Here is a 6,000-nt window from a genome sequence, read left to right as displayed (position 1 = left end):
CATACCCATATTTTCTATAAGGTCTTATCCATAAAGAAGTATGAACAAAGATTTACTAGATTTCTATTCAGAAACCACACAGAAAGATAGGCTGGGATGTAGCTCCATTGGTAGATTGCTTACCTTGCATGCTTGAAACCCTGGGTTTGATCCGAGACACCTTGTAACTCAGGAAAAATTATGAAGAACCTTTAAAAAGAATGTACTCTTATGGATAAATTCTATTGTTAAGTTTTTTAGGAACCTCCATTTTATTTTCCACAAGAGTTTGTTAGTCAGGATTCTCTAAAGGATAGAATAAACTGATAGAATATATATCTATCTATATATATCCTGGCTGGCCTGATACTCAGCATATAGATCAGACTGGCTTCAAACTCAGAGAGATATGCCTGCCTCTTCCTCCAAAGTGCTGGGGTTGAAGGTGTGTGCCACTGAGCTTGGCCAATACATTCTATTCATAGTTTTTCATCTGAATCTGTTCCTCACAATTGCCTATCTTCTGGTGAGAATGGAAATGCAGAATATGTAGTTAAAAATTAGCTTCCTTTTGGCCATTTGAACTTCTTCTGTTGAGAATTCTCTGTTCAGATCAGTGCCCCATTTTTTAATTGGGTTAATTAGCATTTTAAAGTCTAGTTTCTTGAGTTCTTTATATATTTTGGAGATCAGACCTTTGTCTGTTGCGGGGTTGGTGAAGATCTTCTCCCAGTCAGTGGGTTGCCTTTTTGTCTTAGTGACAGTGTCCTTTGCATTACAGAAGCTTCTCAGTTTCAATAGGTCCCATTTCTTCAATGTTGCCCTTAATGTCTGTGCTGCTGGGGTTACACCTAGGAACCTTGCCTGTGCCCATATGTTGTAGGGTACTTCCCACTTTCTCTTCTATCAGGTTCAGTGTGTTCAGATTTGAACATGGGATGTACTCACTCATAATTGGGTTCTAGCCATAAATAAGGGTCACGGAGTCTACAATTGGTGATCCTAAAGAAGCTAAATAAGAAGGTGAACCCAAAGGAAAAACATAGCTATCCTCCTGGTTATGGGAAGCAGACAAGATTGCCGGGCAAAAAATTGGGATCTTGGGGGTGGGGTGGGAGGGGGTAAGGGGAGATGGGGAGAGAAAAGTGAGAAAGGGAGGATGGGGGGAACTTAGGGAAACGGGATGATTGGGATAAAGGAAGGTTGGATAGGGGAGCAGGGAAGCACATATCTTAATTAAGGGAGCCATATTAGGTTTGGCAAGAGACTTGGACCTAGAGGGGCTCCCAGGTGCCCAGGGCGATGTACCCAGTTAGTTCCTTGGGCAGCTGAGGATAGGGAACCTGAAATGACCCTATCCTATAGCCATACTGATGAATATCTTGCATATCACCATAGAACCTTCATCTGGCGAAGGATGGAGATAGAGACAGAGACCCACACTGGAGCACCGGACTGAGCTCCCAATGTCCCAATGAGGAGCAGAAGGAGGGAGAACATGAGCACAGAAGTCAGGAACACGAGGGGTGCACCCACCCACGGAGACAGTGGGGCCGATCTATTGGGAGCTCACCAAGGCCAGCTGGACTGGGACTGAAAAAGCATGGGATAAAACCGGACTCTGAATATGGCAGACAATGAGGGCTGCTGAGAAGCCAAGGACAATGGCACTGGGTTTTGATCCTACTTCATGTTCTGGCTTTGTGGGAGCCTAGCCAGTTTGAATGTTCACCTTTCTAGACCAGGATGGAGGGGGGAGGACTTTGGACTTTCCACAGGGCAGGGAACCCTGACTGCTCTTCATACTGGAGAGAAAGGGGGAGAGGAGTGGGGGGAGGGGGAGAGGAGTGGGGGGAGGGGGAGAGGAGTGGGGGGAGGGGGAGAGGAGTGGGAGGCTGGGAGGAGGCGGAAATTTTTTTTTCAATAAAAATAATAAAACATTAAAAACATTAGCTTCCTGAAAGGAATGTTTTATGGGAAGTTGGTATTCCACTTTAATGATTTTGTCAGCTTTAGCTCTGATAAAAGTCAAGTTGGTCATCAAAGAAGAAACATCTCTATGTAGCTAAACAGGGTTTGATTGTACAGGGATGGAGATCTTTTTATTTAGAATGGTCATGCCCACACTTGGTTAGAAGAACATATCATAATATAAATGCAGTCTAAGAAATCCATACTGGGTCAAAATTTCTGTTCCTTCTAGTGAAGGAACCAGAGATAGTATAGAAAGGAGGGATACATAGTCAGTGATTTAGAAGGGAAAACTTATAATAAATCAATCTGAATTTATTCCCAGCTTTTAATTATCTGACATCATCTGCTAATATCATTGCAGGATGATAGGTCCCTTGGTTTTCTAGGCTTTAAACAGGGTTTCAGGCTTTGTTGAGTATCTGCTCCAAGTCTGAATTATAGGTATTACAAATGTGGAAGCAGCTGCATATGTATACGGTGTGTAGGTAGGTATGTGAAAGGGCTTAAGAGCTGTGAATTCCGTTTGAGTCTCACGTCCTTGTTAGAGGGAAGGGGATCGAGAATGCATGACAATTTGATAAAGGGGTATGCACAGAGCACTGATGGCATGTGGTACAGCTCTCAGCTTACAGAAATGTTTTCATGTCACTGCTTAGCTATTAGTGACAAACACACAAACAAAGAAAACTGAAATAAACCATCACATCTGAATCTCCCATTTGTTTCTTGAGCTTTTCCTCTTTTTTTTTTTGGTGTGTTCATTATATTTTTAGGTTCTATCTGTTGAGGGATTTTTTTTCCTTTTTTGCTAGTTTTGAGTCAGTTACTAACCCTTAGAACAGAAGGTACCAGCTTGTTTGCTGTTAGCGATGTCTTGGCTTTCTCTGCCTTTGCTGTTTTCAGAAGTTTAAAGTTGCAACCATGGACTCTTTCCCACTCACCTTTGTTCTATTCTATTTTTGACAATAAGTTACAGTTATCAACAATCCCAGGCCTCCTGGAGGAATGAGTGTTGTCTCCCAGACTGTTATTTGTGGGGTTGTCTGGGTGGTCTGTTTCTTGCCATTCATTTTCTGTGTTTGTAAGGATGCCTCACACTGTGCCTATGGCAGACAGTAAATTTGACCTCCAATCTACCCTCTGACTTACCCTGGTAGGTTCTCTGATGTCTGGCTGATACAGGCTGAAGTAGCTGACTCTTGCATTCTGGCTTAGTGAGCAATCAGGGGTGAGAAGCAGGTTGGGGGCGTATTTACCACTTTGGTCTGTTTCTAGGTTAGTGCTGTAGGCTGAATCCACCCACTCTAGTCATACCCAAGGCAAGAAACCCTCTACACCCTGCTTTTTTTGTCCATAGCAGCCTACACATGATAGTCAGTCTACATGTGGCAGTAGTGATTTTTAAAATTAATCCTTCACTGTATCTTTAACTTTCCAGCACCCTATCTACAGAGTCATAAACCACGAGTCTTATCCTCATCATCAGCTGAGCAAGAGGACTCAGCTGATGAACCAGAAAGTTCATCTTTTAAACCCTCATCTTATCAACTTAGGTGACCATAAATTCTCAAGCAACAGAAGCAGACTAAGAAGGTTGTATTTCTACATCTGTGCATACATATATGTGCAACAGTAATAATCAAAGGAAAAGAGGCCCTCCACTTCAGAGTGGGGGCCATGGGAAGAGTTAGAGGAAAGGTATCTGGGAGGAAATGGATGGAGAACACAGAAAGGGGAAAGTGGTGTGATTCTATTTTAATAATAAAAGTATTAAAGCATAAAATGTGTTATATTTCTAGGACTCAGGAACAAAGCTTGCATACATTTTCCCTTTGGATTATAGGAAGAAATATGGTTGCAAACAATTCCTGCGAGTGGTCTGATCTCTGGGCAGAGCAGACATCCACTGTGAGCACCCATCCTGTCCCTTTAGGACCCAAGACTCAGATCATTCTATTTTTGCTGACATTTCGTTATTCACCCCCTTTAAGAGGGGGTGTTACTCTCCTAAGTGTTAGAACTGAAGTCTAACTGAGTGTGGGATGTGCTCACCTCTGTTTTGAACAGAAAGACTTAAGCTTTCTAGGTTTGCTTTTTGCCTGGCTTACAAAATTTATATGTAAGTTAGAAGCAATTAGAACATTTAAATTTGCATGTTGATCTCAGTTCCACCCTCCACACAAATTTATCTACATTAAAAATTAAAAGCTCATCTCTATCTCTCTATATATAATTTATATATATATGTATACATATAGTTTTCAAGACAAATTCTCATTATGCAGTTCTGGGCGGCCTGGAACTTTGTATGTAGCCCCAGTTGTCCTTAAACTCATAGGGATCCACCTGCCTCTGTTTCTCCATGCTGGGATTAAAGGGATGCACCACCACACCCTGATTATTTATTTTTTTCTTGAGATAGGTCTTATGCAGTCCAACTCCGATTCAAATTTGCCATGTATTGTGCAATGACCTTAGACTTCTGATCCCTTTGCCTCCATCTTCCAAGTTCAAGGATTATACTATGTTCACTTTTTAAGAGGTAGTTCATTTGGAACCTAGGACTTCATGCTAGGCAAACTCTTTACCAACTAAGTCTTTTCATCTCCTCTCCAGTTCCTGGTTCTTATTTCTCTATCAGTTTCTCCCTCAAACTGCGAGTGAAGACTGAGGAATTATTCCCCTAACCTTTCTGCTCTCAACAATATTCTTTTTAATATCCCTAGTGATTTATCCACTAATGCCCCAACCCCACCCCTAAAGGAAGTACGTGTTTTGGAAAATACAGTCTTTGTTGTGGTTAATTCCTCTGGTTGGAATGATTTGCCTTCTTTCCCATGGGTCAGCTTATAATTATCATTCAGGACTCAACAGCAATTAGTTTCCAGCATAACTCAACTGAACAAGATGTTTCCATAGTAACAGTGCTATAATGGTACATGGTATCTTAGTGAAAATGTGAGCTCAGTAAGTATATGACCAATCACCTGTCGTAAAAGCAATATAATAAGGACTAATTATTCTGCAATTGAAAATTTAAAAACTGCAAAATAAACTACTTCATAGACTGATTAATGGGGAGCTCAATGGAGATTATTTATAAAGCATCATTCATGGAACATAGATATTTATAACACTGACCACTTAAGATTTAATGCCTTCTATACTCCTGACAATTAATCATTAAATGACTTTCTACCATGAGACCTAATAAATCTCATAAAAAATTTGGGGGATTATTGATAGGTAATTATTTTCTGAGGCACACCTGAAAATCTTGACTTGATATACTCCATGAACACGTGTCTTTTTAACAAGTAAATCCTTCTTGCGCTTATTCCACCATTACTGAAACTTCAAATATAGCTTATTCTCTTTTATAAATAATTATTAATACACAAGATTAATAGGTTTAAAAAATGGTGCCTTTAAAAGGATTTGTCTTTAATTTCTGTGTATTAATACTGCACCACACATGCTCCCAAAGTGTGTGCCTGCTCCAAGTCTCCTCATAGTGGCTTTTTGTTTTCGTTTTCCCAGTAGCTGCTGACCCAAAGCTTCTCACCATAGTTTTGTTTTGTTTCCAAGTAGCTTTAGTCCCTATTGCATGTTTTTGTTCCCCCTTTCTGGATCCTGTCTCCTTTTCACAGGTGCAGTTTCATCGTACCTTTCCTTCACTTAGTGGAAGTCTGAAGCTTTACTCCACAGATAGTCTGGGCCATAGGAACCCTGAGCTCTGGTTATGGGCATAGCAACAAGAAAGATACTGATCTGAAATGACGGGAGCTGCATGAAGTTCTGGACGTCAGCAACAAGCAAAAACATGTCATTGTGAACTTCATTCTCTTTAGGTCTTGAATCAGAAATGTGGGTTCTTCCTTCAGATTAAAGTGAGCAGCCTATGGAGAAGACTCCTGACAGTTCTAAAAAGTAGCCATATGTATAGAATAAGGAAGTTCTCTGGGGTCCACAAGTGACCCCAGCCTGTGGGGTGGTGTGGTCTATTAGATATATTTTGAGTTTAAAAAATGCCAAGAGTCCTGACAT

This window comes from Microtus pennsylvanicus, chromosome 3, assembly GCF_037038515.1.
Source record: "Microtus pennsylvanicus isolate mMicPen1 chromosome 3, mMicPen1.hap1, whole genome shotgun sequence".
Lineage (NCBI taxonomy): Eukaryota > Metazoa > Chordata > Mammalia > Rodentia > Cricetidae > Microtus > Microtus pennsylvanicus.
Note: the sequence above shows the minus strand (reverse complement) of the source record.